Here is a 16,019-nt window from a genome sequence, read left to right on the forward strand (position 1 = left end):
GAGGGTCGCGGCCCCCCCCGAGGGTCGCGGCCCCCCCCCGAGGTGAAGACCGCCGATTGCGGCTGTGCGAGACGGCCGGCGGACCCGGTTGCCAGGGTAACGCTTGACGCTCAGCAAGCCCCGCCCCCCGGCCTAGCCAGAGAGAGACGCCGCGTCTCAGCTCCTGCTGCGCGCGCACCCTAGCGGCGCTGGGCTGAGGCTCGGCCCTCCAGCCTTCGAGTGGGGCCGGGAGGTGCCTAGCTCGGGTGTGGGTGCGGAGGAGACGCCGAGGCTTCTAGGCCTACCTGGAAAAACGGGGAAAGGTAGGAAAATTAATGAGATTAGATAAGTTAATTACTTTCTAAATCATTTTTTTAAAAAACAATATGTGTTTTAAAAGCAACGTTTTTTTTTAAGACGCAGAAAGCGGGAAAAAGAAAGGAAAAGTTTGGAATCAAGATGGCGGCGACTCACCTCGGTTCAGAACGATAAGTCCCGGCCACACACGCACCGATTGGCCCGGCGGCACACGCCAGCAACCCGGCGTACGATTGGTCGAGCTCGAGGTCACTCTGTCGCTAATGAGCGGATAATGAGATGCTAATGAGCGGAATGTTGAAGGTTTTTGGGATACCGCGGGCGCGATTTTAGCCCGGCCGAAACGTAAATATGCTTAAAACCGTCTCGGAAGCGTAAGCTTTCTTTGGAGGCAACGCGCGCATAGGTACGCCCTGTAACTTTCGAGCGCATACCCGACAGACGCACACGCGATGACAGACAGAATGACAGAATGACAGAATGACAGACAGACAGATGTACCGATTTATATATATAGATATAGATAACTGATGAGAGGATAAAGTGTTGCTGATCTCTTTAACTCTGCACTGAGCTGCTGTTCTGAGAAGTGACTGAAAAAGTACTCAGTGTGTTAGTCTGGAAGAGTTGGAGTACATAAGTTCAGGGCAACAACAGCAAAGTGTCAATTTGTTAATTATTTTCTGTTCCCAAATCATATTTAACATCTTGGCACAGAACAATTGTTTTGCAGAACAATGGCGAGAAATGTCTGGAAATTATATATCATGGTATCAGACTTGCTTTGTAGCATCAGCCTTACAGTATCAGCCAGCATTTACACTACAAGCTTAATGTAAGTATGAAGTTGTTTCAGCTCTGCACCAATGTTAAGCTTGGAGTTAAGGAAGGAAGCGGGTCTGATGACATCATTTGATGACGCGTCATCTGCCGGTTTCCTTAAAAGGACGACGGCCACATTCATTTTGACAGTTGTGCTGTCAGTGTTCTACAGCATTGAGGTGCTGCAAACACTGACAAGCACTGCACAAAGGTGCACGGCTGCACCCAGGCTCTCCCATGACTCCCTCCGTATGCTTATGGAGAGAGTCACAGCATGCAGGGAGGTTCGCTTCCCTTCCAATGGACGGAAGAGACCTCCCAGGAGACCAACGCAGCCTGGTTGCACATTGCACAGGAGGACACAAGCAGGGATGTGGTCAGGAGGACCAGGCTGCAGTGGTACAAACCTTTCAATCATCTCAGTAGATCATGAAATGTTACTGCAAATCCACAGCCAACCTTATCCTGCTGTGCCACTCATCACATCTCCATCACTCTGCCTCCCCTACAGTACTCCTGCACATCCTTACTCACACCAACTTATCCTGCACCTCCACCCATCCCTCTCTATCTGCATTATTACTTCCCCATCTCACTAGCCACCCTCACACTCACCCTCATCCTACTGCAAGCATACCAACTAAGAACACACAAGGGTAGGCACTTGGATGCTTTATGTAATATTCATGTAAATCTTCTGTTAATGTGTTGTCAAACATTGAAATCTATACTTTCAACACTTATTTTACCTTATTGGACAGATCTGTGCTCTCCTTTGGAAGTGTCTTAGTGAGTTGCAGTGAATGTTGAGACATAACTTGCCCCCCCACCCCCCTCCCAATTGTGATGAGTATGAAATGAATGGCTTGGGCACTGTAGGGATGCTTCATGGTGCTGGTGTGGGGTGGTGTCAACCTGGCACATCATGTGGCAGTCAGGGTGTACAACGTCAAGTGAAGTAAATCTGGCCATGGTGAGGCCATCGCTGGCCTCCCGAGCAGCAATGTTGTTGGGTGCTGATGCCCTGTGTCCTCATAGAATCATAGAAATTTACAGCACGAAGGAGGCCATTTCGGCCCATCGTGTCCGCGTCGGCCAACAAAGAGCTATCCAGCCTAATCCCATTTTCTAACTCTTGGTCCGTAGCCCTGTAGGCTATGGCACTTCAGGTGCACATCCAAGCACTTTTTAAAATGTGGTGAGGGTTTCTGCCTCTACCACCCATTCAGGCAGTGAGTTCCAGACCCCAACCACCATCTGGGTGAAGAAATTTCCCCTCAAATTTCCTCTAAACCTCCTACCAATTACTTTAAATCTATGCCTCCTGGTTGTTGACCCCTCTGCTAAGGGAAATAGATCCTTCCTGTCCACTCTATTTAGGCCCCTCATAATTTTATACACCTCAATAAGATCACCCCTCAGTCTCCTCTGTTCCAAAGAAAACAACTCCAGCCTATCCAGTCTTTTCTCATAGCTAAAATTTTCCATTCCAGGCAACATCCTCGTAAATCTCCCCTGTACCCTCTCTAGTGCAATCACAGGCCAGAAATTCGGGTCCCCACGGGTGAGTATGCGTTGGGTACTCACGCGTAGGCCCAACGAAAGTGCCGGTTTTGTGCATGCACTGCGCATGCGCGGGAAACCGGAACTTCCGTTCCCTTAAAGGAAGGGGTTCACAGGTCGAACGCATGCACCGGAGGCAGCGCGTACGCCTGGAACTTCTGTTTTTTTTCCAGATTTCTCCGGGAGGGTAAGTTTCCAGGAGCTACGCTTTTAAAAAGCAGTCGCAAGACCTGCTTTTAACAAGGTAAGTGGTGAATTAAGTAAAATTAAAACATTTTTTCAACAGGTTTATTATTTTTAAATACTTTAAAGAAAGGTAAGCTTATTTTTAGCTCTGGTAAAAACTGTAATTAATTTTTTCAAAAATTTAAATTATTGTTTAAAATACTGTAGTTATTTTATGTAATTTATAGTTATTTTAAAAATGTGATTTAAAAAAAAATGTATTTGAAGTTTTAGTTATGTTTTGAGGCTGAACTCTAATCATAGATTTGACAGGTCTTCCTATCAAATCTATGAATAGAGATTCCCTGCTACGATGGCTCTCCATGGCCCACATGATCCCAGGGGACTCTTCGAACTAACTGCGCCGCTGGGATACGCAAGCACTGCGCACTAGCAGTTGGAGCAGGCCCAGGATCGGAATCCCATGTGGGCCCACAGCACAACGGCCGACGTGCTAGGTAAGTGCAGGTCGGAGGCTTGCACCCGCGGGAAGCCTCCGACCCAAATTTCTGGGCCCACATCTTTCCTGTAATGTGGTGACCAGAACCGCACGCAGTACGTCTAGCTGTGGCCTAATTAGCATTTTATACAGTTCAAGCATAACCCCGCTGCTCTTGTATTCTATGCCTTGGCTAATAAAGGCAAGTATTCCGTATGCCTGCTTAACCATCTTATCTACTTGACCTGCTACCTTCAGGGATCTGTGGACCTGCACTCCAAGGTCCCTTTGTTCCTCTACACTTCTCAGTGTCCTACCATTTAATGTGTATTCCCTTGTCTTGTTAGCCCTCCCCAAATGCATTACCTCACACTTCTCTGGATTGAATTCCATTTGCCACTGTTCTGTCCACCTGACCCATTCATTGATATCTTCCTGCAGTCTACAGCTTTCTTCTTCATTATCAACCACACAGCCGATTTTAGTATCATCTGCAAACTTCTTAATCATACCCCCTACATTCAAGTCTAAATCATTGATATATATCACAAAAAGCAAGGGACCTAGTACTGAGCCCGGCGGAACCCTACTGGAAACAGCCTTCCAGTCAAAAAAACACCCACCAACAATTACCCTTTGCTTCCTGCCTCTGAGCCAATTCTGGATCCAACTTGACACTTTGCCCTGAATCCCATGGGGTTTTACTTTCGTGACCAGTCTGCTATGTGGGACCTTATCAAAAGCCTTGCTAAAATCCATATACACTACATCAAATGCACTACCCTCATCGACCCTCCTTGTTACCTCCTCAAAAAATTCAATCAAGTTAGTCAGACACGACCTTCCCTTAACAAATCCATGCTGACTGTCCTTGATTAATCCGTGTCTTTCTAAATGAAGATTTACCCTGTCCCTCAGAACTTTTTCCAATAATTTTCCCACCACCGAGGTTAGGCTGCCTGGCCTGTAATTACTTTATCCCTTTCTCCCTTTTTAAACAAAGGTACAATGTTAGCAGTCCTCCAGTCCTCCGGCACTACACCTGTAGCCAGAGAGGATTGGAAAATAATGGTCAGAGCCTCTGCTATTTCCTCTTTTGCTTCTCTCTTAATAGCCTGAGATACATTTCATCCGGGCCTGGGGATTTATCCACTTTCAAAGCTGCTAAGCCCCTCCTGTGCAGCATCAGGTGATTGCAGAGAAGGTTGGTGTTGTTGTTGGTGATGTTGGTGTGCCTGGTGATGTTGATGTTGGGGCTGATCGTGGAGGGATTCAGAGGAGCAAGGTGAGATTTTTTCAAGGGCACCAATATTGCTGGAATAGATGGCAGCTGAAGTTAAGATGACAGAAGTGATCTGTCAATGGTGAGAGAGCTTGCTCCAAGGAGGTGACAGTGGATAGAGAGTTTACTCCAAACACTTCCAAACAGCATACAGCTCAAAAGTGTCTTCCATGTCCTGAAGGCTCAAGCTTCTGACACTGGAAAATGAACAGCTGTGAAATGCTTTCATACCACTTTTGCAGCTGTCATCTATTCACAGCAATGGGGAGATATAGAGAACCCAACCTACTTACCTGACGTGATCTCCAAACGATGTGAACCTCGTTAAAAAAGTGGTAAAATAGAAATAGGCTGCAAAATAGTAGTTAACAAGCGCTTAACAAGCATTTAACTATCTTAAATGCTTCCCCTGTCACGTGATGTCGGGTCTGTTCTGAAATCGCAGACCCGACACTTTGGAAACTTACATGGAGGCGGGTTTGGAGCGGGCTTAGATGGCTGAAGGCATGGATGCCATTGGTGGGGCGAAGGGAGTAGGGGATGCGTGAGCGGCCAGAGTTGGAGGTACACAGAGTTCGCAAAAAGGTTGTAAGGCTGCAGGAGGTTATAGATATAGGGAGGCCACAGAGGGATTTCAATCTGATAGAATATCATCTATTTGTTTACATTCCCCATTTATGAGGCTTAGTTCAAAAATGTATCAGCAGCATTAAATCATCTATTTAATTTGACTTTAATAACCGGCTTGTTGTTTGGACAATGCCACTACTACAACATAGAATCATACAGCACAGAGGGAGGCCAGTTGTCTCATCGTGTCTATGCCAGCTCTTTGAAAGAGTTATCCAATTAATCCCTCTACCCTGCTCTTTCCCCATAGCCCTGTAAATTTTTCCTTTTCAAGTATATATCCAATACCCTTTTGAAAATTACTATTGAATCTGCTTTCACCATGCTTTCAGGCAATGCATTCCAAATCATAACAACTTGCTGTATAAAAAGATCTCCTCATCTTCCCTCTGGTTCTTTTCCCAATTATCTTAAATCCTAGTCCTCTGGTTATCGGCCCTTTGCCAGTAGAAACAGTTTGGAACAGGTATTATTTTTAAAAATATTTTGACGTGTCTCCTTTTTCAAATAAATGTCAAAAGCCAGCTATGATTTATTCATTTTGGAACAATTATAATACAAAAATAATTGGCTGAGCACACTTCATAGAACGATAGCACCTGTCATTTATCAACTGCAAGTAAACTCCCAACCCTATTGCTTGTTTTATAGATCCTTTATTTAATACACTATAAACCAAACCACATGCTACAAGCAGAAACAATTGTCAAAACTGGACAGAAATTGTAGCATTTATATGGTAGCAACTCAGCATTTCAAAACAACATATATGATAGCCTCACCAGGGGTAGTGTAGCTAGTGTTGCTGGGACTGGATAAGCAGTCAATCCAGAGTACTTAGCGGTGACACAGGCTGGGCTGCATTAACCTCACCTGTACACTTCATTTTAAGTGCAAAGTTTCAGGTTTGAATAAATTGCTGTTGATAGACAGTCAGACTGGTCGTGCATCTTATGCACTTTAACCTATAGCTGTTCATCCTGGGGAGGGAATCATCCTGGATTTAGTGGGGTAAGAGCATTGGTAGGAAAGGCAAGGTAGTTGTTGAACAGATCGGAAGAGGTGCCAAGGTGAGAGTGGGTGGAAAGTCAGAGGAAAGGAGTTTGAGAAGGCAGTGATAAGAGAGGGGGCAGTAGATTCCAGGAACAGAAGAAAAGTCTGGCAGGCATAGGGACTGGCAAATAGTTATGTATTATGCAGGAGAGAAGGAAGTGCTCAGAGGAATCAATGGTATATTACAAAGATATAATGGAGGAGTATTATGAAAATATAATGATGGAGTATTACAAGGCTATAATGGAGGAGTATTATTATATAATGGAGGATTATTCTGAGGATATAAAGTGGTGGATTATTCTGATGATGTAATTGTGGATTATTCTAAGGATAGAGTGGTAGATTATTCTGAGGATATAGAATGGAGGAGCATTTTCAGGATATAGAATGGTGGATTGTTCTGAGGATATAAAGTGGTAGATTATTCTGATGATATAATAGTGGATTATCTGAAGATAGAGTGGTTGGATTATTCTGAGGAGATAATGAATGATTATTATGAGGATAGAATGGAGGAGTATGGAGGTGAGTGGCAGCCAATAAGGAAATTATCCAAACATATTTTACTGACTTGTCACCTGGTAGTGTACAGTTCTAGCTCTGTGACCTGTTTAATGGCACAAGATTTAAGGATTACAATTTTGCCATTGATGTTTGCAGCTCCCAGCTTCACCAGCTCAGTGGATCCTGGCATATGGCCGAGAACCCAGTTTACAGTGACAGGATCCTGAACTTTGTTCCTTTTTTTTTTAAATATTAAGAGGGATAACAAATGATAGAGGTGGAAATTTAAACTGTAAGAGTAGCTCATGGGGCCATGAGATTGATAAAAGGTACCCAGTGCCTGTAAAGAAAGAAAGACTTGCATTTATATAGCACCTTTCATGACCACCGAACGTCTCCAAGCGCTTTACAGCCAATGAAGTACTATTTGAAGTGGAGTCACTGGTGTAATGTGGGAAACATGGCAGCCAATTTGCGCACAGCAAGGTCCCACAAACAGCAATGTGATAATGACCAGATAATCTGTTTTTGTTATGTTGGTTGAGGGATAAATATTGGCCAGGACACCAGGGATAACTCCCCTGCTCTTCTTCGAAATAGTGCCATGGGATCTTTTACGTCCACCTGAGAGGGCAGACGGGGCCTCAGTTTAACGTCTCATCTAAAAGACGGCACCTCCAACAGTGCAGCACTCCCTCAGCACTGCACTGGAGTGTCAGCCTAGCTTTATGTGCTACAACCTTCTGACTCAGAGGTGAGTGTGCTACCCACTGAGCCACAGCTGAAGTATCACAACCAGACAATCCATGAAATGATTTCCATGGGATTAAAACTGAAAATGTCCTTTTACCCCCAACTAGCAAAACTTTCTCTTAGTCTATTTCATCATAAGGCCATAAAACTAACTGGTGTTATTAATGAACGTGTGCCAGCTTATTCCACACTCAACTTCTGTGCACACGTTCAGGCTGTGAGTACACGCTGGGAGGAGACAGAAGGGCTGAGGCCCTGAAGTTCACACTTGTTGGCTGTACAATTCGAGGCAGCTCCTGCTTCATCTTTGAAACTTCCTGCTTGTCAGGGCATGACCACCTGGAATTTAGTGCTCTCTCAAATTTCTCTATGGCTCTCAATTCTTCTGGAGTCAGAGAATGCTCAGCCATGAGGTCTCCTTTGGCAACCAATGGTATTTTGCTTGGCACAAAGACTGGCACCGGCAGGACATTCTTGTATGGGAGCTGATACTCTAATGCCTTCTCTCCAAGCCTGCACATCCTCATCCTCTGATCAAGAGATCTCTACACAATGAATGTAGCCTGTTGATTCTGGTTGTAGTGCTCTTTCCTAGTGCTATTCTCTTCAGTCAGAGCAGTTCTGTTAAATCAAGTGCAGAGTATTAACAGAACCATGTAAGTGTGACAAAACGTCTACAAACTAAAATAAATCAGCCAACTGAAAGCATTATAATCTATTTGAATTCATATTGTACTTTAATATTTCATTGATTTTAGAGAAATTATATTGCTACACTTGGGGTACTTAATTTACAATCATCAGGTTCTCTTTCACAAAAGTCTTTAATCGAAACCTTTAATTGGAACAAACAGTTGAATATATTTTAGCAGTCTAAGGCTTGAAGTAAATCCACAAGCAAGGAACACCTATTAGTGGAACTGCTTTCATTTATAGATGTGTAAGGAAACTATAACAAACATACAAGCCCATGACACAAATAAAGTTACTGATTTCCAGAGTGATTTGCTGCTGCTGTTACACTGGTGGGTTAGTTCTGAGCAGGTTTGTGAACTGCTGAAACCAGTTGACCTCACAAAGGGATCCTTGACCCTTCTGGCACAGCGTGCTATCGCAGTGCGATCGGGGTGTATTCCTGCACCACTACAGGCATGAGTGCCAATCCCAAATATTCAAACAACCCTGTCCCTGGGATTTGGGACAGGAAGACCCCCCCTCCCCCTCTGCCCTGCCACAGAATGGATTGCTGGCTGGCTTCAGGATAGAAAGCAGAGTAGGAGTAAAGGGTAGCTATTCACAGTGGCAGAAGGTGAGTAGTGGTTTTCCACAAGGATCAGTGTTGGGACCACTGCTGTTCACAATTTACATTAATGATTTCGACTTAGGAATCAAAAACACAATTTCTAAATTTGCGGATGACACCAAATTGGGGGGGGGGGGGATAGTTAATACTGAGGAGGACAAGTTACATGAGGTCATTAATAAACTTGCAGAATGGGCCTATAATTGGCAAATGAAGTTCAACACAGATAAATGTGAGGTATTACATTTTGGTAGGAAGAATATGGAGGTCACTTATCACTTGGAGGGTATGAGTCTAGGTGGGGTAGATGAACAAGGGGATCTAGGAGTACAAATACACAAATCACTAAATGTTGCAACGCAGGTTAGCAAGGCCATAAAAAAAAGCAAAGCAAGCGCTAGGGTTTATTTCTAGAAGGATAGAATTGAAAAGTAGTGAAGTTATGCCCCAGGACATTGCTTCAGGAGTTCCTCAGGGCAGTGTCCTAGGCTCAACCATCTTCAGCTGCTTCATCAATGACCTTCCCTCCAACATAAGGTCAGAAATGGGGATGTTTGCTGATGACTGCACAGTGTTCAGTGCCATTCACAACTCCTCAGTTAATGAAGCAGTCCATGCCCACATGCAACAAGACCTGAACGACGTTCAGGCTTGGGCTGATCAGTGGCAGGTAACACTTGCGCCACAGAAGTGCCAGGCTATGTTTATCTCCAACAAGCGAGAGTCTAAACACCACCCCTTGACATTCAACGGCATTACCATCACCAAATCCCCCATCATCAACATCCTGGGGGTCACCATTGACCAGAAACTTAACTGGACCAGCCACATAAATACTGTGGCAACAAGAGCAGGTCAGAGTCTAGGTATTCTGCGGCGAGTGTCTCACCTCTTGATTCCCCAAAGTCTTTCTATCATCTACATTTGTCCACCCCAGTCCAACTCCGGCATCTCCACACCATGGCTACTATCGACATCACAAACTGCCGGCTCAAAGTGGAGAGGATCTCCAAGAAGATCACGCATATCGACAATTTGTCCACCCCAGTCCAACTCCGGCATCTCCACACCATGGCTACTATCGACACCACAAACTGCCGGCTCAAAGTGGAGAGGATCTCCAAGAAGATCGCGCATATCGACACTTCAAATAAAGCTGTTGGACTATAACCTGGTGTTGTGTGACTTCTTACATTTATCACCTACAAAGCAGAAGTAAGGAGTGTGATCGAATACTCTCCACTTGCCTGGATGAGTGCAGCTCCAACAACATTCAAGAAGCTCAACACCATCCAGGACAAAGCAGTTCGCTTGATTGGCACTCCTTCTACCACCTTAAACATTCAGTCCCTCCACCACCGGTATACCGTGGCTGCAGTGTGTACCATCTACAAGATGCACTGCAGCAACTCGCCAAGGCTTCTTCAGCAGCACATCCCAAACCCGCGACCTCTTCCACCTAGAAAGACAAGGGCAGCAGACACATGGGAAAACCACTACCTCCAAGTTCCCCTCCAAGTCAAACATAATCCTGACTTAGAAGTATATCGCCGATCCTTCATCGTCGCTGGGTCAAAATCCTGAAACTCCCTACCTAGCAGCACTGTGGGAATACCTTCACCACACGAGTGTACCCGCGAGAGGAAGGGAGAGGATCAACCAGGTCCACGTGCACATGGTCGAATCGACGCTCCTGAACCGGAAAAGTGGCGACTGGGACCTTAACATGGCGTTGTATCTTGGACTTCTGGCAACTCACGCAGGTATTGGTCCAGTCACGGACGTCGAGATGCATGCCCTTCCAGATGAATTTCTTTGCCATGAGTCGTTGTGACGCTCACATGCCAGGGTGTGACAACCCGTGGATAGTGTTGAAAATTCTCCTGCGCCATTCGACTGGAATGATTGGACGTGGGACACCCATCGAGATGTCACACAGGAGTGTGGTCCCTGCGGCCTGGAAACTGACATCAGCCACTTGTAAGCTGGAAGGTGCGGTCCGGTATACCTGCACTTCAGGATCTGCCTTCTGTTCTTTTGCCAAACCAACATAGTCGACTCCCAGGTGTACTGCATGGAGCAGGGCGCGGGAGAGACAATCCACCACCAGGTTGTCTTTGCCCGAGACATGTTGTATGTCAGTTGTAAATTCAGATATGTACGTAAGATGACATTGTTGCCGTGCCGACCATGGTTCCGCTGTCTTGGCCATCGCAAAAGTAAGTGGCTTGTGGTCTACAAAAGCCGTGAATGGGCGTCCTTCCAGTAGGAAGCGAAAATGGCGGATGGCCAGAAACAATGCCAACAACCCCCTATCAAAAGTACTATACTTGCGTTCGTTCTTCCGCAATTGGCGGCTGAAGAAAGCCAGTGGTTGCCATGTGCCATCGACCCACTGCTCCTGTACTGCCCCGATGGCATAATCAGATGCGTCGGTGGTAAGGGCACTGGTTGCGCCCGGAAGGGGATGTGCCAACATGGTCGCAGCAGCCAAAGCGTTCTTAGTGTCGAGGAAAGCCTGGTCCATCTGGGGTGTCCAATCGATCGGGTCTTTGCCTGATCTACCTCTGAAGGCCTTGTACAAAGGTTGCAGCAACAAACCCATGATAAAAATTGACCATTCCCAGAAATTCCTGGAGGGCCCTGATGGTCTGAGGAAGAGGGAATGAGGTGACTGCTTCCACCTTCGTGGCCAGCGGGACGGCGCCTTCTGAGGTGATTCTGTGTCCCAGGAAATCAATGCTGTGCAACCCAAACTGGCACTTGGCTGGGTTGATAATAAGGCCATGTTGGCTGAGACAAGAAAAAGGGTACGCAAGTGCGTAATGTGTTCTTTCGTGCTGTTACTGGCAATAAGGATGTCATCTAGGTAGACGAAGATGAACGGCAGATCACGCAACACGGAATCCATGAGACGTTGGAAGGCTTGTGCAGCATTCTTCAGCCCAAACGGCATACGAAGGAACTCAAAGAGCCCGAAAGGTGTGATGATGGTAGTTTTGGGGATGTCCTGAGGATGCACGGGCACTTGATGATAGCCTCGGACGAGGTCTACTTTGGAAAAGATGGAATTCCCTGCCAGATGGGCCAAAAAATCCTGAATGTGAGGAATTGGGTACCGATCCGGTGAGGTAGCCTCATTCAGGCGTCTGTAGTCGCTGCATGGTCGCCATCCGCCGCCCGGCTTAGGAACAATGTGTAATGGTGAGGACCAAGGACTATTCGAACATCGAATAATACCCAGGCGTTCCATTGTATGGAACTCCGCCTTGGCGGCCGCGAGTTTACCGGGTTCCAGCCTTCGAGCTCTCGCATAAACGGGGGATCCTGTTGTTGTAATGTGGTGTGCCACACCGTACCTCATGACTGAAGAAGAAAATGTGGGCCTGGTGAGCTCAGGGAACTCACTGAGAAGACGAGAGAACTCATTTGCACAGGCAACTGACCAAGACATCGCAGTGCTTCGGTGGCAGGGGACCGAGTGAAAAGTGGAGGCACTGATTAGCCGGCAGTGTCGGACGTCGACGAGAAACCCGTTTGCGCAGAAGAAATCTGCCCCCAGGATGGCCTGTGGGACTTTCGCCATGATGAACTCCCAAACAAAACGTTGGCCGCCAAAACTCAACTGGACCCTACGCTTTCCAAAAGTGCGAATGGCCGCACCATTGGCTGCCTCAAGGGGGGGACCTTGACCACTGGATTGAAGATCTAGCTTCGACGCTGGTAGGATATTGCACTGGGAGCCAGCATCACAGAGAAAATGTTGCCCTGACAGGGAGTCTGTAATGTATAGGAGTTTCCCTGCGGACCCGACGGCCATTGCAACTCTGGCGCGTCCCTTAGGCCTTATTGATCTTCTCAGAAACCGCTGGTTTGAGGTAGATTTTTTTTTTTGGTGAGAAACTGCAGGGCGGATGGCAATTTCTGGCCTTCACGCCAAAACGAGCGTGGTATGCACACCAACCTGCAGGAGGAGGAGTCGGATTCACTCTTGTGGGGGATGGGCACCTCGTGGCTGCACAAGATCGTTGTGAGACGGTGAATATTTTATCTGCTTCCACGGCGAGTTCAGCACAATCCGTGATCGCGGAATTGGCCAAGGCCGTCTGTACTGGCTCTGGTAGTTGACAGAGAAACAGCTCACGGAACAGAAAACATTGCGATTCTGAGCCCAAAAGCATGAGCATTTGGCTCATGAGCTCTGAGGGTTTTGAGTCCCCAAGGCCGGGCATGGAGATAAGTCTGCGAGCGCGCTCCAACTTGGACAGACCGAAAATCTGCAGTAAGCATGCTTTTAAAGCTTCGTACTTGCCATCGTTCGGTGGACTCTCGAGGAGGCTGATGACCCGCGAGGCCGTGGCACTGTCGAGGGCGGAGACCACATAATAATAACGGGTCGAATCCGCTGCTACTCCCCGGATTGCAAATTGGACTTCCACCTGGAAAAACCACGCGGCCGGTTGTTGCTCCCAAAATTGCGGCAGTTTGAGGGTGTCCATGATGTAACTTCAACAAAAATTGTTTGAAGAAATTGGGGTCACCAATGTAGGAACTGGGGTTCCTAGCCGAAGAATTGAGATCAACTCAGAAAATCAAAAACAATAAAATTTAATGAACAAATGAAGCTGTACAGGAAACTGTAGGATACAATGCAAATAGGTCTGGTCTGCTTGAAAGCCTCTCTGGAAAACTGCTAGAAGGTTCCGAGCTCAACTGCTAGCAGGTTCCGAGCTCTGACGTCATGACGTCATCACGTTCTTCCCGCCATTGAGAGATCACGTGACGGACGGCATGACGTCATCACGCGGAGTACAGGAAAGAAGCCCTAGTACAGTTAACAGATAGGTGTACTACATTGCTGTAAAAGGAATTATATACAATTGTCCGTAATCGTCTGGTGGTTCCGCCACAAGGCCATCAATATAAGATAGGCACCAAGAAATCAAATAGGGAATTCAGAAGAAACTTCTTTACCCAAAGAGTGGTAAGAATGTGGAACTCACTACCACAGGGAGTGGTTGAAGTGAAAAGTATAGATGCATTTAAGGGGAGGCTAGACAAGCATATGAGGGAGAAGGGAATGAAGGGAGGTTATGCTGATAGATTTAGATGAGGAAAGACGAGAGGAGGCTGGTGTGGAGCATAAATGCTGGCATGGACTGGGTGGGCCGAATGGCCTGTTTCTGTGCCGTATATCCTATGTAAAAAACTTTTCCCTCTGCTGCCGGTTCTGCTCATTTTCTACCCTAATTTCTTTTTTCGAACCACTTGACTGGTACAATCAAAAATAGTTAAAGTCAGCCACAAATAAATCAGTTCAACTCATGTTCCTGGAACAAAAATAAACAAAAACGTTAATCATGTTCAAGATTCCTCAAGATATCTATCACTTAATTTCTTCAAGTATTTTTTAATCTAATGTGATATACAAAAAACACAAAATGATTCATGAAAGTTCTATCTCTAACTTGCAAAAGAGCTACATTTGTAACAGATGCTAGCTAGAGTATAATACTGTTTAAAAATGGATATTTTGAGTGAGTCAATTTTCACATTTCCTGCTACTTGCCCCAGCACCAAATGTCCTCTCTGGCACACACAATATTGAGATTACAATAGGGATTTGCAGTTATCAAGCATCGAATATAATTTGACAACACTTCACAAGGCAAAACTGTACTGAATGAACCTGTAAAGAAAGCATCGTATACCTGCTCGCTGTCTTTGTTAAAATTATCAGATCCTCCCAACAAGCAGTAAAACATTCGCTCTTTGCTGAATTGTCTTCCATTATGTCACAGCTCAGGGCAGTGAAGGGTAGACCACCACCGAGTGTCTTAAATTCAGAAACTGAGGATATCTTTAAACTATATCTGCAGAAATAAGGGAACGATCCTATGCGTGTTCTTTCAGTGACTCAAAAAGCCGCAATTATTGACTGATGTTGTACTGTAGGGCACCTGCTTAAATAAGTGTGTGCTCCTATTTTTGTTTAGGTTGCATCATTTAATTATTGAGTTACAAACTTGGCAGAGCAATATGGACTGAACTAATTGCGATAGCTATATAAAAACGTACAGGAGGCCAGGTAAGTTGGTATGTTTTCTCATTGAAAGGGTTCTACGTAAACTACAAATGAAGCTGGTCAGAACAGATTGCAATATCTTTCCACGCATTTTAATAACCATTGTGTGCACGTCTGATACGTGTTGTAATGATATGCATTATTACAATTTTGGCCACTGTAATTCCAAACGTGTGGGAACAGATCTAATAATGTAAATCTTGGGAATGAGGACCAGGAAATTGGGCCTTGGCGATCTCACTAGATCCCTGCTCTTTTTGTGCCTGTGGAATTTTCCAACTCGGGCTCACACCTGTGTTAGCAGCTCACACACTGAAAATGAAGGTCTCATTATGCATGCTAAATGAGGGTAAAATGAACCCTCCATTTTCTGTTTTTTGGGCATAAGTCCCGATCAATATTTAAAGGGAGCATTAAAGGAACCTATGTTCTGGAACGTTGAGAAAAGAGCTCCTAAAGGTACATAGTTTTTTATTTGAATTGCAATTTTTAGTTAAACATTGGGTTTGGTTTCCCCAGCCACAGGTTTTTAAAGCTTTTTGTGGTAGGGAATGAAACAAGGCATGCCAGGGACATGAGTAGTTCACATCTGCCATTATGCCACCAATTGTATCTGCATGCCCTGCACACCTATCTAGCAATGACCAAAGGGAACTGCCTCTGCATCCAGATCAGCACAGAGGCAGTTACAGAGTTATGCCATGTACTGCATACTACATACCTGGAACCAACCTCTAGCATAGGGACAGCACCAGTACCAGTGAAGATTACCTCCTCCCTCAACTGTTATGCATGTCTCTGCCACCCTCCAGACGAGCATATGAATTGTTTGCAGAATCTTCTTTCTCTTCCATGCTTATTGGCACATGAGACAACCCATTTCTTCCACTACTTTACACCCAGTAGATTGTGCTCTGGGTTGTTTATGTAATGAAGTCCCTTTTTTCCATGGACAGATTGTTAGCCCAACTCACAACCTCCTACCAGGACGAGCAGCTAAATGTGATGGGGGTGTGGTGGGGGGTGGGGGGGTTTGCCACTCCACTTCCATTATACACGA

General features: G+C 45.7%; 1 pseudogene; it reads right to left on the reverse strand.

Annotated features, from left to right (window-relative positions):
- Positions 1-7,561: 7,561 nt before the first annotated feature.
- LOC147115091 (telethonin-like) lies at positions 7,562-15,700 on the reverse strand (annotated as a pseudogene).
- Between the last annotated feature and the right edge of the window lie 319 nt (positions 15,701-16,019).

This window comes from Somniosus microcephalus, chromosome 7 (assembly GCF_052327205.1).
Source record: "Somniosus microcephalus isolate GS21.2 chromosome 7, FLI_Smic_1.0, whole genome shotgun sequence".
NCBI classification, from domain to species: Eukaryota; Metazoa; Chordata; class Chondrichthyes; order Squaliformes; family Somniosidae; genus Somniosus; species Somniosus microcephalus.